Consider the following 14,168-nt stretch of genomic DNA (forward strand, 5'->3'; position numbering starts at 1 on the left):
GAGGCAATGTGGCAGCATGGTCCTTCCGGCCATTTGCATGGACCAGCTTCCACCCGACGATTGAGCCCCAGGTTAAACGGCAGCGATACACACGCAAGTCTGTGCGTTCTAAGCACTCTTTTTTACTTTTAAAGTTCTTGAACACGGGATGCCAAACGGAGGGTACGCAAGGGCATGTTTAAAGGCCGACAAGACACAACCTTTGCTCTTGGAGGATGACCGCTTGCTTGCTTTAGACATAGGTAGAAAAGCCCCGCATTGAAGCAGGGCATCAAAAAATTGGAAAGATCTCTTGTTGTCCCTCTCCACGGAAATCTTTAGTAAAAGGCGAAAGATTTATACGCTCTGAAGAGAAACAAGAGTGCCACGTTGCAGCGCCACACGGCGTCCAGTACTTGAGGGCACACGGGGCTTCATCACGGGCAGTGTACTTCTGTTCACGCGCTCATTTGCATCGGCGGTCGCGCGGCAAAAGGGACACGACAGGCTCGCACGTCGTTTCTGTAGTGTAGCGGTTATCACGTTCGCCTAACGCGCGAAAGGTCCTCGGCTCGAAACCGGGCAGAAACAAAGCCTCCTTTTATGTTTGCTTCAATCTTTAACACGGTTCATTCCAAACTCGATGGTTTATTCCTAGAAAAGAGGGAGGAGCGGAGGAATTGTCGGCGTAGTCCTTCAAACTTTTCATCACAGAGATCGGGGGAAAAAGACACCGACACACACGCCCCAAAAAAAAAAAAAAAAAAAAAGGGGCCCCCCTGCAGCCCCATATGTCCTCGTTAGTATAGTGGACAGTATCTCCGCTTGTCACGCGGAAGACCTGGGTTCGATTCCCAGACGGGGAGAGAAAGTGCGTTTTACCCAGCACGAAAGCGTTGCACTGACGCTGAGGACTTGTCCCACCAACGTACCTGCGCTACACTATCGCTTCTGTAGTGTAGCGGTTATCACGTTTGCCTCACACGCAAAAGGTCCCCGGCTCGAAACCGGGCAGAAGCACGCCCTCATGCGAAGACTTTACTTGTCGAGGATGGGTTTGAAAGTCGGTGTTGCGTTTGACCCCCCCCCCAAAAAAAAACAAAACAACTAGTCACATGTACTGTACTCCACAAAGGGGCCACTCAAATTCCAAAGGTGGCCTATTTTGCACAAGGGTTTACGTGGAATGGGCTACCTCCCAAGGGGGTTGGGTTTAGGAACAGATACTTCACCTTCCCTCCCCCTCTTCTCCAGTCAGGGCTTTTGGCGGGAGATTTGAAATATCCAGCCCTTCCACTCAAAACGTCTCCGAGAATTTTTGTCCACTTCCGGAGCAGACAAACGGCAAGGAAGCGTTTAACATGAGGGTATGATGGCACATTTGCATGTAACGTGACGGCGAAAACAAACTGAATGACTTTTTTTAACCTGAGAGAGGAGGTGCACCGTTCTCGGAGGTACTGCAATACCGAGCCGATGCGTGGAGTGGACGGAGCAAGCCCCAAATTCCATCTCCCTGGTCCAAAAATCAATTTAATATACGGTCCCCGGGTAGGGGACGTATCAGATATTAAACTGATAAGAACAGATACTACACTTGATCTTAGCCAAAAGGCCGAGAAGCGATGCCCACAATGGGTTCGGGGAGCAGTGAGCTCTCCCCACGCTGACCCTCCCGTCAACGGTCCAAAGCGGCGCCCGCGCAAAGCGCCCGGCGGAGGGGCCGGAGCGCGAGCGGCGTACATGGAAACGACCCTTTGGGTTTTTTTTTTTTTCCTCTGACAAAAAACAAGAGGGGAGAGCGCGAACGCAGTCCCCCACTACCAGAAATTATGCAGTTGAGATTCCCACATTTGGGGAATTCACAGGGGTCAGCACATCCTGTTTGTGCAATGGACGAGCCTCGCCCTGGGTGAACCACCTTCCTGATCATGGTGTCGCCCCTGCCAGGTAAGTATGAGTTGCTCCGCTCCGAGCCAAGGCCCAGGCCCTGGAAGAGGCAATGTGGCAGCATGGTCCTTCCGGCCATTTGCATGGACCAGCTTCCACCCGACGATTGAGCCCCAGGTTAAACGGCAGCGATACACACGCAAGTCTGTGCGTTCTAAGCACTCTTTTTTACTTTTAAAGTTCTTGAACACGGGATGCCAAACGGAGGGTACGCAAGGGCATGTTTAAAGGCCGACAAGACACAACCTTTGCTCTTGGAGGATGACCGCTTGCTTGCTTTAGACATAGGTAGAAAAGCCCCGCATTGAAGCAGGGCATCAAAAAATTGGAAAGATCTCTTGTTGTCCCTCTCCACGGAAATCTTTAGTAAAAGGCGAAAGATTTATACGCTCTGAAGAGAAACAAGAGTGCCACGTTGCAGCGCCACACGGCGTCCAGTACTTGAGGGCACACGGGGCTTCATCACGGGCAGTGTACTTCTGTTCACGCGCTCATTTGCATCGGCGGTCGCGCGGCAAAAGGGACACGACAGGCTCGCACGTCGTTTCTGTAGTGTAGCGGTTATCACGTTCGCCTAACGCGCGAAAGGTCCTCGGCTCGAAACCGGGCAGAAACAAAGCCTCCTTTTATGTTTGCTTCAATCTTTAACACGGTTCATTCCAAACTCGATGGTTTATTCCTAGAAAAGAGGGAGGAGCGGAGGAATTGTCGGCGTAGTCCTTCAAACTTTTCATCACAGAGATCGGGGGAAAAAGACACCGACACACACGCCCCAAAAAAAAAAAAAAAAAAAAGGGGCCCCCCTGCAGCCCCATATGTCCTCGTTAGTATAGTGGACAGTATCTCCGCTTGTCACGCGGAAGACCTGGGTTCGATTCCCAGACGGGGAGAGAAAGTGCGTTTTACCCAGCACGAAAGCGTTGCACTGACGCTGAGGACTTGTCCCACCAACGTACCTTCGCTACACTATCGCTTCTGTAGTGTAGCGGTTATCACGTTTGCCTCACACGCAAAAGGTCCCCGGCTCGAAACCGGGCAGATGCACGCCCTCATGCGAAGACTTTACTTGTCGAGGATGGGTTTGAAAGTCGGTGTTGCGTTTGACCCCCCCCCAAAAAAAAAACAAAACAACTAGTCACATGTACTGTACTCCACAAAGGGGCCACTCAAATTCCAAAGGTGGCCTATTTTGCACAAGGGTTTACGTGGAATGGGCTACCTCCCAAGGGGGTTGGGTTTAGGAACAGATACTTCACCTTCCCTCCCCCTCTTCTCCAGTCAGGGCTTTTGGCGGGAGATTTGAAATATCCAGCCCTTCCACTCAAAACGTCTCCGAGAATTTTTGTCCACTTCCGGAGCAGACAAACGGCAAGGAAGCGTTTAACATGAGGGTATGATGGCACATTTGCATGTAACGTGACGGCGAAAACAAACTGAATGACTTTTTTTAACCTGAGAGAGGAGGTGCACCGTTCTCGGAGGTACTGCAATACCGAGCCGATGCGTGGAGTGGACGGAGCAAGCCCCAAATTCCATCTCCCTGGTCCAAAATTCAATTTAATATACAGTCCCCGGGTAGGGGACGTATCAGATATTAAACTGATAAGAACAGATACTACACTTGATCTTAGCCAAAAGGCCGAGAAGCGATGCCCACAATGGGTTCGGGGAGCAGTGAGCTCTCCCCACGCTGACCCTCCCGTCAACGGTCCAAAGCGGCGCCCGCGCAAAGCGCCCGGCGTACATGGAAACGACCCTTTGGGTTTTTTTTTTTTTCCTCTGACAAAAAACAAGAGGGGAGAGCGCGAACGCAGTCCCCCACTACCAGAAATTATGCAGTTGAGATTCCCACATTTGGGGAATTCACAGGGGTCAGCACATCCTGTTTGTGCAATGGACGAGCCTCGCCCTGGGTGAACCACCTTCCTGATCATGGTGTCGCCCCTGCCAGGTAAGTATGAGTTGCTCCGCTCCGAGCCAAGGCCCAGGCCCTGGAAGAGGCAATGTGGCAGCATGGTCCTTCCGGCCATTTGCATGGACCAGCTTCCACCCGACGATTGAGCCCCAGGTTAAACGGCAGCGATACACACGCAAGTCTGTGCGTTCTAAGCACTCTTTTTTACTTTTAAAGTTCTTGAACACGGGATGCCAAACGGAGGGTACGCAAGGGCATGTTTAAAGGCCGACAAGACACAACCTTTGCTCTTGGAGGATGACCGCTTGCTTGCTTTAGACATAGGTAGAAAAGCCCCGCATTGAAGCAGGGCATCAAAAAATTGGAAAGATCTCTTGTTGTCCCTCTCCACGGAAATCTTTAGTAAAAGGCGAAAGATTTATACGCTCTGAAGAGAAACAAGAGTGCCACGTTGCAGCGCCACACGGCGTCCAGTACTTGAGGGCACACGGGGCTTCATCACGGGCAGTGTACTTCTGTTCACGCGCTCATTTGCATCGGCGGTCGCGCGGCAAAAGGGACACGACAGGCTCGCACGTCGTTTCTGTAGTGTAGCGGTTATCACGTTCGCCTAACGCGCGAAAGGTCCTCGGCTCGAAACCGGGCAGAAACAAAGCCTCCTTTTATGTTTGCTTCAATCTTTAACACGGTTCATTCCAAACTCGATGGTTTATTCCTAGAAAAGAGGGAGGAGCGGAGGAATTGTCGGCGTAGTCCTTCAAACTTTTCATCACAGAGATCGGGGGAAAAAGACACCGACACACACGCCCCAAAAAAAAAAAAAAAAAAAAAGGGGCCCCCCTGCAGCCCCATATGTCCTCGTTAGTATAGTGGACAGTATCTCCGCTTGTCACGCGGAAGACCTGGGTTCGATTCCCAGACGGGGAGAGAAAGTGCGTTTTACCCAGCACGAAAGCGTTGCACTGACGCTGAGGACTTGTCCCACCAACGTACCTGCGCTACACTATCGCTTCTGTAGTGTAGCGGTTATCACGTTTGCCTCACACGCAAAAGGTCCCCGGCTCGAAACCGGGCAGAAGCACGCCCTCATGCGAAGACTTTACTTGTCGAGGATGGGTTTGAAAGTCGGTGTTGCGTTTGACCCCCCCCCCAAAAAAAAACAAAACAACTAGTCACATGTACTGTACTCCACAAAGGGGCCACTCAAATTCCAAAGGTGGCCTATTTTGCACAAGGGTTTACGTGGAATGGGCTACCTCCCAAGGGGGTTGGGTTTAGGAACAGATACTTCACCTTCCCTCCCCCTCTTCTCCAGTCAGGGCTTTTGGCGGGAGATTTGAAATATCCAGCCCTTCCACTCAAAACGTCTCCGAGAATTTTTGTCCACTTCCGGAGCAGACAAACGGCAAGGAAGCGTTTAACATGAGGGTATGATGGCACATTTGCATGTAACGTGACGGCGAAAACAAACTGAATGACTTTTTTTAACCTGAGAGAGGAGGTGCACCGTTCTCGGAGGTACTGCAATACCGAGCCGATGCGTGGAGTGGACGGAGCAAGCCCCAAATTCCATCTCCCTGGTCCAAAAATCAATTTAATATACGGTCCCCGGGTAGGGGACGTATCAGATATTAAACTGATAAGAACAGATACTACACTTGATCTTAGCCAAAAGGCCGAGAAGCGATGCCCACAATGGGTTCGGGGAGCAGTGAGCTCTCCCCACGCTGACCCTCCCGTCAACGGTCCAAAGCGGCGCCCGCGCAAAGCGCCCGGCGGAGGGGACGGAGCGCGAGCGGCGTACATGGAAACGACCCTTTGGGTTTTTTTTCCTCTGACAAAAAACAAGAGGGGAGAGCGCGAACGCAGTCCCCCACTACCAGAAATTATGCAGTTGAGATTCCCACATTTGGGGAATTCACAGGGGTCAGCACATCCTGTTTGTGCAATGGACGAGCCTCGCCCTGGGTGAACCACCTTCCTGATCATGGTGTCGCCCCTGCCAGGTAAGTATGAGTTGCTCCGCTCCGAGCCAAGGCCCAGGCCCTGGAAGAGGCAATGTGGCAGCATGGTCCTTCCGGCCATTTGCATGGACCAGCTTCCACCCGACGATTGAGCCCCAGGTTAAACGGCAGCGATACACACGCAAGTCTGTGCGTTCTAAGCACTCTTTTTTACTTTTAAAGTTCTTGAACACGGGATGCCAAACGGAGGGTACGCAAGGGCATGTTTAAAGGCCGACAAGACACAACCTTTGCTCTTGGAGGATGACCGCTTGCTTGCTTTAGACATAGGTAGAAAAGCCCCGCATTGAAGCAGGGCATCAAAAAATTGGAAAGATCTCTTGTTGTCCCTCTCCACGGAAATCTTTAGTAAAAGGCGAAAGATTTATACGCTCTGAAGAGAAACAAGAGTGCCACGTTGCAGCGCCACACGGCGTCCAGTACTTGAGGGCACACGGGGCTTCATCACGGGCAGTGTACTTCTGTTCACGCGCTCATTTGCATCGGCGGTCGCGCGGCAAAAGGGACACGACAGGCTCGCACGTCGTTTCTGTAGTGTAGCGGTTGTCACGTTCGCCTAACGCGCGAAAGGTCCTCGGCTCGAAACCGGGCAGAAACAAAGCCTCCTTTTATGTTTGCTTCAATCTTTAACACGGTTCATTCCAAACTCGATGGTTTATTCCTAGAAAAGAGGGAGGAGCGGAGGAATTGTCGGCGTAGTCCTTCAAACTTTTCATCACAGAGATCGGGGGAAAAAGACACCGACACACACGCCCCAAAAAAAAAAAAAAAAAAAAAGGGGCCCCCCTGCAGCCCCATATGTCCTCGTTAGTATAGTGGACAGTATCTCCGCTTGTCACGCGGAAGACCTGGGTTCGATTCCCAGACGGGGAGAGAAAGTGCGTTTTACCCAGCACGAAAGCGTTGCACTGACGCTGAGGACTTGTCCCACTAACGTACCTGCGCTACACTATCGCTTCTGTAGTGTAGCGGTTATCACGTTTGCCTCACACGCAAAAGGTCCCCGGCTCGAAACCGGGCAGAAGCACGCCCTCATGCGAAGACTTTACTTGTCGAGGATGGGTTTGAAAGTCGGTGTTGCGTTTGACCCCCCCCCCCAAAAAAAAACAAAACAACTAGTCACATGTACTGTACTCCACAAAGGGGCCACTCAAATTCCAAAGGTGGCCTATTTTGCACAAGGGTTTACGTGGAATGGGCTACCTCCCAAGGGGGTTGGGTTTAGGAACAGATACTTCACCTTCCCTCCCCCTCTTCTCCAGTCAGGGCTTTTGGCGGGAGATTTGAAATATCCAGCCCTTCCACTCAAAACGTCTCCGAGAATTTTTGTCCACTTCCGGAGCAGACAAACGGCAAGGAAGCGTTTAACATGAGGGTATGATGGCACATTTGCATGTAACGTGACGGCGAAAACAAACTGAATGACTTTTTTTAACCTGAGAGAGGAGGTGCACCGTTCTCGGAGGTACTGCAATACCGAGCCGATGCGTGGAGTGGACGGAGCAAGCCCCAAATTCCATCTCCCTGGTCCAAAAATCAATTTAATATACAGTCCCCGGGTAGGGGACGTATCAGATATTAAACTGATAAGAACAGATACTACACTTGATCTTAGCCAAAAGGCCGAGAAGCGATGCCCACAATGGGTTCGGGGAGCAGTGAGCTCTCCCCACGCTGACCCTCCCGTCAACGGTCCAAAGCGGCGCCCGCGCAAAGCGCCCGGCGGAGGGGCCGGAGCGCGAGCGGCGTACATGGAAACGACCCTTTGGGTTTTTTTTTTTTTCCTCTGACAAAAAACAAGAGGGGAGAGCGCGAACGCAGTCCCCCACTACCAGAAATTATGCAGTTGAGATTCCCACATTTGGGGAATTCACAGGGGTCAGCACATCCTGTTTGTGCAATGGACGAGCCTCGCCCTGGGTGAACCACCTTCCTGATCATGGTGTCGCCCCTGCCAGGTAAGTATGAGTTGCTCCGCTCCGAGCCAAGGCCCAGGCCCTGGAAGAGGCAATGTGGCAGCATGGTCCTTCCGGCCATTTGCATGGACCAGCTTCCACCCGACGATTGAGCCCCAGGTTAAACGGCAGCGATACACACGCAAGTCTGTGCGTTCTAAGCACTCTTTTTTACTTTTAAAGTTCTTGAACACGGGATGCCAAACGGAGGGTACGCAAGGGCATGTTTAAAGGCCGACAAGACACAACCTTTGCTCTTGGAGGATGACCGCTTGCTTGCTTTAGACATAGGTAGAAAAGCCCCGCATTGAAGCAGGGCATCAAAAAATTGGAAAGATCTCTTGTTGTCCCTCTCCACGGAAATCTTTAGTAAAAGGCGAAAGATTTATACGCTCTGAAGAGAAACAAGAGTGCCACGTTGCAGCGCCACACGGCGTCCAGTACTTGAGGGCACACGGGGCTTCATCACGGGCAGTGTACTTCTGTTCACGCGCTCATTTGCATCGGCGGTCGCGCGGCAAAAGGGACACGACAGGCTCGCACTTCGTTTCTGTAGTGTAGCGGTTATCACGTTCGCCTAACGCGCGAAAGGTCCTCGGCTCGAAACCGGGCAGAAACAAAGCCTCCTTTTATGTTTGCTTCAATCTTTAACACGGTTCATTCCAAACTCGATGGTTTATTCCTAGAAAAGAGGGAGGAGCGGAGGAATTGTCGGCGTAGTCCTTCAAACTTTTCATCACAGAGATCGGGGGAAAAAGACACCGACACACACGCCCCAAAAAAAAAAAAAAAAAAAAAGGGGCCCCCCTGCAGCCCCATATGTCCTCGTTAGTATAGTGGACAGTATCTCCGCTTGTCACGCGGAAGACCTGGGTTCGATTCCCAGACGGGGAGAGAAAGTGCGTTTTACCCAGCACGAAAGCGTTGCACTGATGCTGAGGACTTGTCCCACCAACGTACCTGCGCTACACTATCGCTTCTGTAGTGTAGCGGTTATCACGTTTGCCTCACACGCAAAAGGTCCCCGGCTCGAAACCGGGCAGAAGCACGCCCTCATGCGAAGACTTTACTTGTCGAGGATGGGTTTGAAAGTCGGTGTTGCGTTTGACCCCCCCCCCCAAAAAAAACAAAACAACTAGTCACATGTACTGTACTCCACAAAGGGGCCACTCAAATTCCAAAGGTGGCCTATTTTGCACAAGGGTTTACGTGGAATGGGCTACCTCCCAAGGGGGTTGGGTTTAGGAACAGATACTTCACCTTCCCTCCCCCTCTTCTCCAGTCAGGGCTTTTGGCGGGAGATTTGAAATATCCAGCCCTTCCACTCAAAACGTCTCCGAGAATTTTTGTCCACTTCCGGAGCAGACAAACGGCAAGGAAGCGTTTAACATGAGGGTATGATGGCACATTTGCATGTAACGTGACGGCGAAAACAAACTGAATGACTTTTTTTAACCTGAGAGAGGAGGTGCACCGTTCTCGGAGGTACTGCAATACCGAGCCGATGCGTGGAGTGGACGGAGCAAGCCCCAAATTCCATCTCCCTGGTCCAAAAATCAATTTAATATACGGTCCCCGGGTAGGGGACGTATCAGATATTAAACTGATAAGAACAGATACTACACTTGATCTTAGCCAAAAGGCCGAGAAGCGATGCCCACAATGGGTTCGGGGAGCAGTGAGCTCTCCCCACGCTGACCCTCCCGTCAACGGTCCAAAGCGGCGCCCGCGCAAAGCGCCCGGCGGAGGGGCCGGAGCGCGAGCGGCGTACATGGAAACGACCCTTTGGGTTTTTTTTTTTTTCCTCTGACAAAAAACAAGAGGGGAGAGCGCGAACGCAGTCCCCCACTACCAGAAATTATGCAGTTGAGATTCCCACATTTGGGGAATTCACAGGGGTCAGCACATCCTGTTTGTGCAATGGACGAGCCTCGCCCTGGGTGAACCACCTTCCTGATCATGGTGTCGCCCCTGCCAGGTAAGTATGAGTTGCTCCGCTCCGAGCCAAGGCCCAGGCCCTGGAAGAGGCAATGTGGCAGCATGGTCCTTCCGGCCATTTGCATGGACCAGCTTCCACCCGACGATTGAGCCCCAGGTTAAACGGCAGCGATACACACGCAAGTCTGTGCGTTCTAAGCACTCTTTTTTACTTTTAAAGTTCTTGAACACGGGATGCCAAACGGAGGGTACGCAAGGGCATGTTTAAAGGCCGACAAGACACAACCTTTGCTCTTGGAGGATGACCGCTTGCTTGCTTTAGACATAGGTAGAAAAGCCCCGCATTGAAGCAGGGCATCAAAAAATTGGAAAGATCTCTTGTTGTCCCTCTCCACGGAAATCTTTAGTAAAAGGCGAAAGATTTATACGCTCTGAAGAGAAACAAGAGTGCCACGTTGCAGCGCCACACGGCGTCCAGTACTTGAGGGCACACGGGGCTTCATCACGGGCAGTGTACTTCTGTTCACGCGCTCATTTGCATCGGCGGTCGCGCGGCAAAAGGGACACGACAGGCTCGCACGTCGTTTCTGTAGTGTAGCGGTTATCACGTTCGCCTAACGCGCGAAAGGTCCTCGGCTCGAAACCGGGCAGAAACAAAGCCTCCTTTTATGTTTGCTTCAATCTTTAACACGGTTCATTCCAAACTCGATGGTTTATTCCTAGAAAAGAGGGAGGAGCGGAGGAATTGTCGGCGTAGTCCTTCAAACTTTTCATCACAGAGATCGGGGGAAAAAGACACCGACACACACGCCCCAAAAAAAAAAAAAAAAAAAAGGGGCCCCCCTGCAGCCCCATATGTCCTCGTTAGTATAGTGGACAGTATCTCCGCTTGTCACGCGGAAGACCTGGGTTCGATTCCCAGACGGGGAGAGAAAGTGCGTTTTACCCAGCACGAAAGCGTTGCACTGACGCTGAGGACTTGTCCCACCAACGTACCTGCGCTACACTATCGCTTCTGTAGTGTAGCGGTTATCACGTTTGCCTCACACGCAAAAGGTCCCCGGCTCGAAACCGGGCAGAAGCACGCCCTCATGCGAAGACTTTACTTGTCGAGGATGGGTTTGAAAGTCGGTGTTGCGTTTGACCCCCCCCCCAAAAAAAAACAAAACAACTAGTCACATGTACTGTACTCCACAAAGGCCCTGGAAGAGGCAATGTGGCAGCATGGTCCTTCCGGCCATTTGCATGGACCAGCTTCCACCCGACGATTGAGCCCCAGGTTAAACGGCAGCGATACACACGCAAGTCTGTGCGTTCTAAGCACTCTTTTTTACTTTTAAAGTTCTTGAACACGGGATGCCAAACGGAGGGTACGCAAGGGCATGTTTAAAGGCCGACAAGACACAACCTTTGCTCTTGGAGGATGACCGCTTGCTTGCTTTAGACATAGGTAGAAAAGCCCCGCATTGAAGCAGGGCATCAAAAAATTGGAAAGATCTCTTGTTGTCCCTCTCCACGGAAATCTTTAGTAAAAGGCGAAAGATTTATACGCTCTGAAGAGAAACAAGAGTGCCACGTTGCAGCGCCACACGGCGTCCAGTACTTGAGGGCACACGGGGCTTCATCACGGGCAGTGTACTTCTGTTCACGCGCTCATTTGCATCGGCGGTCGCGCGGCAAAAGGGACACGACAGGCTCGCACGTCGTTTCTGTAGTGTAGCGGTTGTCACGTTCGCCTAACGCGCGAAAGGTCCTCGGCTCGAAACCGGGCAGAAACAAAGCCTCCTTTTATGTTTGCTTCAATCTTTAACACGGTTCATTCCAAACTCGATGGTTTATTCCTAGAAAAGAGGGAGGAGCGGAGGAATTGTCGGCGTAGTCCTTCAAACTTTTCATCACAGAGATCGGGGGAAAAAGACACCGACACACACGCCCCAAAAAAAAAAAAAAAAAAAAAGGGGCCCCCCTGCAGCCCCATATGTCCTCGTTAGTATAGTGGACAGTATCTCCGCTTGTCACGCGGAAGACCTGGGTTCGATTCCCAGACGGGGAGAGAAAGTGCGTTTTACCCAGCACGAAAGCGTTGCACTGACGCTGAGGACTTGTCCCACCAACGTACCTGCGCTACACTATCGCTTCTGTAGTGTAGCGGTTATCACGTTTGCCTCACACGCAAAAGGTCCCCGGCTCGAAACCGGGCAGAAGCACGCCCTCATGCGAAGACTTTACTTGTCGAGGATGGGTTTGAAAGTCGGTGTTGCGTTTGACCCCCCCCCCAAAAAAAAACAAAACAACTAGTCACATGTACTGTACTCCACAAAGGGGCCACTCAAATTCCAAAGGTGGCCTATTTTGCACAAGGGTTTACGTGGAATGGGCTACCTCCCAAGGGGGTTGGGTTTAGGAACAGATACTTCACCTTCCCTCCCCCTCTTCTCCAGTCAGGGCTTTTGGCGGGAGATTTGAAATATCCAGCCCTTCCACTCAAAACGTCTCCGAGAATTTTTGTCCACTTCCGGAGCAGACAAACGGCAAGGAAGCGTTTAACATGAGGGTATGATGGCACATTTGCATGTAACGTGACGGCGAAAACAAACTGAATGACTTTTTTTAACCTGAGAGAGGAGGTGCACCGTTCTCGGAGGTACTGCAATACCGAGCCGATGCGTGGAGTGGACGGAGCAAGCCCCAAATTCCATCTCCCTGGTCCAAAAATCAATTTAATATACGGTCCCCGGGTAGGGGACGTATCAGATATTAAACTGATAAGAACAGATACTACACTTGATCTTAGCCAAAAGGCCGAGAAGCGATGCCCACAATGGGTTCGGGGAGCAGTGAGCTCTCCCCACGCTGACCCTCCCGTCAACGGTCCAAAGCGGCGCCCGCGCAAAGCGCCCGGCGGAGGGGCCGGAGCGCGAGCGGCGTACATGGAAACGACCCTTTGGGTTTTTTTTTTTTTCCTCTGACAAAAAACAAGAGGGGAGAGCGCGAACGCAGTCCCCCACTACCAGAAATTATGCAGTTGAGATTCCCACATTTGGGGAATTCACAGGGGTCAGCACATCCTGTTTGTGCAATGGACGAGCCTCGCCCTGGGTGAACCACCTTCCTGATCATGGTGTCGCCCCTGCCAGGTAAGTATGAGTTGCTCCGCTCCGAGCCAAGGCCCAGGCCCTGGAAGAGGCAATGTGGCAGCATGGTCCTTCCGGCCATTTGCATGGACCAGCTTCCACCCGACGATTGAGCCCCAGGTTAAACGGCAGCGATACACACGCAAGTCTGTGCGTTCTAAGCACTCTTTTTTACTTTTAAAGTTCTTGAACACGGGATGCCAAACGGAGGGTACGCAAGGGCATGTTTAAAGGCCGACAAGACACAACCTTTGCTCTTGGAGGATGACCGCTTGCTTGCTTTAGACATAGGTAGAAAAGCCCCGCATTGAAGCAGGGCATCAAAAAATTGGAAAGATCTCTTGTTGTCCCTCTCCACGGAAATCTTTAGTAAAAGGCGAAAGATTTATACGCTCTGAAGAGAAACAAGAGTGCCACGTTGCAGCGCCACACGGCGTCCAGTACTTGAGGGCACACGGGGCTTCATCACGGGCAGTGTACTTCTGTTCACGCGCTCATTTGCATCGGCGGTCGCGCGGCAAAAGGGACACGACAGGCTCGCACGTCGTTTCTGTAGTGTAGCGGTTATCACGTTCGCCTAACGCGCGAAAGGTCCTCGGCTCGAAACCGGGCAGAAACAAAGCCTCCTTTTATGTTTGCTTCAATCTTTAACACGGTTCATTCCAAACTCGATGGTTTATTCCTAGAAAAGAGGGAGGAGCGGAGGAATTGTCGGCGTAGTCCTTCAAACTTTTCATCACAGAGATCGGGGGAAAAAGACACCGACACACACGCCCCAAAAAAAAAAAAAAAAAAAAGGGGCCCCCCTGCAGCCCCATATGTCCTCGTTAGTATAGTGGACAGTATCTCCGCTTGTCACGCGGCAGACCTGGGTTCGATTCCCAGACGGGGAGAGAAAGTGCGTTTTACCCAGCACGAAAGCGTTGCACTGACGCTGAGGACTTGTCCCACCAACGTACCTGCGCTACACTATCGCTTCTGTAGTGTAGCGGTTATCACGTTTGCCTCACACGCAAAAGGTCCCCGGCTCGAAACCGGGCAGAAGCACGCCCTCATGCGAAGACTTTACTTGTCGAGGATGGGTTTGAAAGTCGGTGTTGCGTTTGACCCCCCCCCCAAAAAAAAAAAAAAACAACTAGTCACATGTACTCTACTCCACAAAGGGGCCACTCAAATTCCAAAGGTGGCCTATTTTGCACAAGGGTTTACGTGGAATGGGCTACCTCCCAAGGGGGTTGGGTTTAGGAACAGATACTTCACCTTCCCTCCCCCT

The 14,168-nt window shown here is 51.7% G+C and overlaps 40 non-coding genes across 40 annotated transcripts; 20 read left to right on the forward strand and 20 right to left on the reverse strand.

The window, feature by feature from the left end:
* Positions 1–249: 249 nt before the first annotated feature.
* Positions 250–363, reverse strand: LOC140375088 (U5 spliceosomal RNA). Its single transcript, XR_011929398.1, has one exon. It is a non-coding gene; the product is annotated as a U5 spliceosomal RNA (small nuclear RNA).
* A 134-nt stretch (positions 364–497) lies between these two features.
* On the forward strand, positions 498–570 carry trnav-aac (transfer RNA valine (anticodon AAC)). The gene has a single exon. It is a non-coding gene; the product is annotated as a tRNA-Val (tRNA).
* Positions 571–773: 203 nt separating this feature from the next.
* Positions 774–845, forward strand: trnad-guc (transfer RNA aspartic acid (anticodon GUC)). The gene has a single exon. It is a non-coding gene; the product is annotated as a tRNA-Asp (tRNA).
* Positions 846–926: 81 nt separating this feature from the next.
* On the forward strand, positions 927–999 carry trnav-cac (transfer RNA valine (anticodon CAC)). Its single transcript has one exon. It is a non-coding gene; the product is annotated as a tRNA-Val (tRNA).
* Positions 1,000–1,414: 415 nt separating this feature from the next.
* Positions 1,415–1,606, reverse strand: LOC140374953 (U2 spliceosomal RNA). Its single transcript, XR_011929274.1, has one exon. It is a non-coding gene; the product is annotated as a U2 spliceosomal RNA (small nuclear RNA).
* Positions 1,607–1,771: 165 nt separating this feature from the next.
* On the reverse strand, positions 1,772–1,937 carry LOC140375206 (U1 spliceosomal RNA). Its single transcript, XR_011929510.1, has one exon. It is a non-coding gene; the product is annotated as a U1 spliceosomal RNA (small nuclear RNA).
* Positions 1,938–2,224: 287 nt separating this feature from the next.
* Positions 2,225–2,338, reverse strand: LOC140375090 (U5 spliceosomal RNA). The gene has a single exon (XR_011929400.1). It is a non-coding gene; the product is annotated as a U5 spliceosomal RNA (small nuclear RNA).
* Positions 2,339–2,472: 134 nt separating this feature from the next.
* trnav-aac (transfer RNA valine (anticodon AAC)) lies at positions 2,473–2,545 on the forward strand. The gene has a single exon. It is a non-coding gene; the product is annotated as a tRNA-Val (tRNA).
* Positions 2,546–2,747: 202 nt separating this feature from the next.
* Positions 2,748–2,819, forward strand: trnad-guc (transfer RNA aspartic acid (anticodon GUC)). Its single transcript has one exon. It is a non-coding gene; the product is annotated as a tRNA-Asp (tRNA).
* A 569-nt stretch (positions 2,820–3,388) lies between these two features.
* Positions 3,389–3,580, reverse strand: LOC140375056 (U2 spliceosomal RNA). The gene has a single exon (XR_011929372.1). It is a non-coding gene; the product is annotated as a U2 spliceosomal RNA (small nuclear RNA).
* Positions 3,581–3,722: 142 nt separating this feature from the next.
* LOC140375207 (U1 spliceosomal RNA) lies at positions 3,723–3,888 on the reverse strand. Its single transcript, XR_011929511.1, has one exon. It is a non-coding gene; the product is annotated as a U1 spliceosomal RNA (small nuclear RNA).
* A 287-nt stretch (positions 3,889–4,175) lies between these two features.
* LOC140375091 (U5 spliceosomal RNA) lies at positions 4,176–4,289 on the reverse strand. The gene has a single exon (XR_011929401.1). It is a non-coding gene; the product is annotated as a U5 spliceosomal RNA (small nuclear RNA).
* Positions 4,290–4,423: 134 nt separating this feature from the next.
* On the forward strand, positions 4,424–4,496 carry trnav-aac (transfer RNA valine (anticodon AAC)). The gene has a single exon. It is a non-coding gene; the product is annotated as a tRNA-Val (tRNA).
* A 203-nt stretch (positions 4,497–4,699) lies between these two features.
* On the forward strand, positions 4,700–4,771 carry trnad-guc (transfer RNA aspartic acid (anticodon GUC)). The gene has a single exon. It is a non-coding gene; the product is annotated as a tRNA-Asp (tRNA).
* An 81-nt stretch (positions 4,772–4,852) lies between these two features.
* trnav-cac (transfer RNA valine (anticodon CAC)) lies at positions 4,853–4,925 on the forward strand. Its single transcript has one exon. It is a non-coding gene; the product is annotated as a tRNA-Val (tRNA).
* Positions 4,926–5,340: 415 nt separating this feature from the next.
* LOC140374954 (U2 spliceosomal RNA) lies at positions 5,341–5,532 on the reverse strand. The gene has a single exon (XR_011929275.1). It is a non-coding gene; the product is annotated as a U2 spliceosomal RNA (small nuclear RNA).
* A 160-nt stretch (positions 5,533–5,692) lies between these two features.
* On the reverse strand, positions 5,693–5,858 carry LOC140375208 (U1 spliceosomal RNA). The gene has a single exon (XR_011929512.1). It is a non-coding gene; the product is annotated as a U1 spliceosomal RNA (small nuclear RNA).
* Positions 5,859–6,145: 287 nt separating this feature from the next.
* LOC140375092 (U5 spliceosomal RNA) lies at positions 6,146–6,259 on the reverse strand. The gene has a single exon (XR_011929402.1). It is a non-coding gene; the product is annotated as a U5 spliceosomal RNA (small nuclear RNA).
* A 410-nt stretch (positions 6,260–6,669) lies between these two features.
* trnad-guc (transfer RNA aspartic acid (anticodon GUC)) lies at positions 6,670–6,741 on the forward strand. Its single transcript has one exon. It is a non-coding gene; the product is annotated as a tRNA-Asp (tRNA).
* An 81-nt stretch (positions 6,742–6,822) lies between these two features.
* trnav-cac (transfer RNA valine (anticodon CAC)) lies at positions 6,823–6,895 on the forward strand. The gene has a single exon. It is a non-coding gene; the product is annotated as a tRNA-Val (tRNA).
* Positions 6,896–7,311: 416 nt separating this feature from the next.
* LOC140374921 (U2 spliceosomal RNA) lies at positions 7,312–7,503 on the reverse strand. Its single transcript, XR_011929244.1, has one exon. It is a non-coding gene; the product is annotated as a U2 spliceosomal RNA (small nuclear RNA).
* A 165-nt stretch (positions 7,504–7,668) lies between these two features.
* Positions 7,669–7,834, reverse strand: LOC140375209 (U1 spliceosomal RNA). Its single transcript, XR_011929513.1, has one exon. It is a non-coding gene; the product is annotated as a U1 spliceosomal RNA (small nuclear RNA).
* A 287-nt stretch (positions 7,835–8,121) lies between these two features.
* Positions 8,122–8,235, reverse strand: LOC140375093 (U5 spliceosomal RNA). Its single transcript, XR_011929403.1, has one exon. It is a non-coding gene; the product is annotated as a U5 spliceosomal RNA (small nuclear RNA).
* Positions 8,236–8,369: 134 nt separating this feature from the next.
* Positions 8,370–8,442, forward strand: trnav-aac (transfer RNA valine (anticodon AAC)). The gene has a single exon. It is a non-coding gene; the product is annotated as a tRNA-Val (tRNA).
* Positions 8,443–8,645: 203 nt separating this feature from the next.
* Positions 8,646–8,717, forward strand: trnad-guc (transfer RNA aspartic acid (anticodon GUC)). The gene has a single exon. It is a non-coding gene; the product is annotated as a tRNA-Asp (tRNA).
* Positions 8,718–8,798: 81 nt separating this feature from the next.
* Positions 8,799–8,871, forward strand: trnav-cac (transfer RNA valine (anticodon CAC)). The gene has a single exon. It is a non-coding gene; the product is annotated as a tRNA-Val (tRNA).
* Positions 8,872–9,286: 415 nt separating this feature from the next.
* On the reverse strand, positions 9,287–9,478 carry LOC140374955 (U2 spliceosomal RNA). Its single transcript, XR_011929276.1, has one exon. It is a non-coding gene; the product is annotated as a U2 spliceosomal RNA (small nuclear RNA).
* Positions 9,479–9,643: 165 nt separating this feature from the next.
* On the reverse strand, positions 9,644–9,809 carry LOC140375210 (U1 spliceosomal RNA). The gene has a single exon (XR_011929514.1). It is a non-coding gene; the product is annotated as a U1 spliceosomal RNA (small nuclear RNA).
* A 287-nt stretch (positions 9,810–10,096) lies between these two features.
* LOC140375094 (U5 spliceosomal RNA) lies at positions 10,097–10,210 on the reverse strand. Its single transcript, XR_011929404.1, has one exon. It is a non-coding gene; the product is annotated as a U5 spliceosomal RNA (small nuclear RNA).
* Positions 10,211–10,344: 134 nt separating this feature from the next.
* Positions 10,345–10,417, forward strand: trnav-aac (transfer RNA valine (anticodon AAC)). The gene has a single exon. It is a non-coding gene; the product is annotated as a tRNA-Val (tRNA).
* Positions 10,418–10,619: 202 nt separating this feature from the next.
* Positions 10,620–10,691, forward strand: trnad-guc (transfer RNA aspartic acid (anticodon GUC)). The gene has a single exon. It is a non-coding gene; the product is annotated as a tRNA-Asp (tRNA).
* An 81-nt stretch (positions 10,692–10,772) lies between these two features.
* trnav-cac (transfer RNA valine (anticodon CAC)) lies at positions 10,773–10,845 on the forward strand. Its single transcript has one exon. It is a non-coding gene; the product is annotated as a tRNA-Val (tRNA).
* A 373-nt stretch (positions 10,846–11,218) lies between these two features.
* Positions 11,219–11,332, reverse strand: LOC140375095 (U5 spliceosomal RNA). Its single transcript, XR_011929405.1, has one exon. It is a non-coding gene; the product is annotated as a U5 spliceosomal RNA (small nuclear RNA).
* Positions 11,333–11,742: 410 nt separating this feature from the next.
* Positions 11,743–11,814, forward strand: trnad-guc (transfer RNA aspartic acid (anticodon GUC)). The gene has a single exon. It is a non-coding gene; the product is annotated as a tRNA-Asp (tRNA).
* An 81-nt stretch (positions 11,815–11,895) lies between these two features.
* On the forward strand, positions 11,896–11,968 carry trnav-cac (transfer RNA valine (anticodon CAC)). Its single transcript has one exon. It is a non-coding gene; the product is annotated as a tRNA-Val (tRNA).
* Positions 11,969–12,383: 415 nt separating this feature from the next.
* On the reverse strand, positions 12,384–12,575 carry LOC140374956 (U2 spliceosomal RNA). The gene has a single exon (XR_011929277.1). It is a non-coding gene; the product is annotated as a U2 spliceosomal RNA (small nuclear RNA).
* A 165-nt stretch (positions 12,576–12,740) lies between these two features.
* On the reverse strand, positions 12,741–12,906 carry LOC140375211 (U1 spliceosomal RNA). Its single transcript, XR_011929515.1, has one exon. It is a non-coding gene; the product is annotated as a U1 spliceosomal RNA (small nuclear RNA).
* A 287-nt stretch (positions 12,907–13,193) lies between these two features.
* On the reverse strand, positions 13,194–13,307 carry LOC140375096 (U5 spliceosomal RNA). The gene has a single exon (XR_011929406.1). It is a non-coding gene; the product is annotated as a U5 spliceosomal RNA (small nuclear RNA).
* A 134-nt stretch (positions 13,308–13,441) lies between these two features.
* trnav-aac (transfer RNA valine (anticodon AAC)) lies at positions 13,442–13,514 on the forward strand. The gene has a single exon. It is a non-coding gene; the product is annotated as a tRNA-Val (tRNA).
* A 355-nt stretch (positions 13,515–13,869) lies between these two features.
* Positions 13,870–13,942, forward strand: trnav-cac (transfer RNA valine (anticodon CAC)). Its single transcript has one exon. It is a non-coding gene; the product is annotated as a tRNA-Val (tRNA).
* The last annotated feature ends 226 nt before the right edge of the window (positions 13,943–14,168 follow it).

Source organism: Eucyclogobius newberryi, unplaced genomic scaffold, assembly GCF_026437365.1.
Source record: "Eucyclogobius newberryi isolate DKJ021-1_F unplaced genomic scaffold, fEucNew1.0.hap1 SCAF_32, whole genome shotgun sequence".
NCBI lineage: Eukaryota > Metazoa > Chordata > Actinopteri > Gobiiformes > Gobiidae > Eucyclogobius > Eucyclogobius newberryi.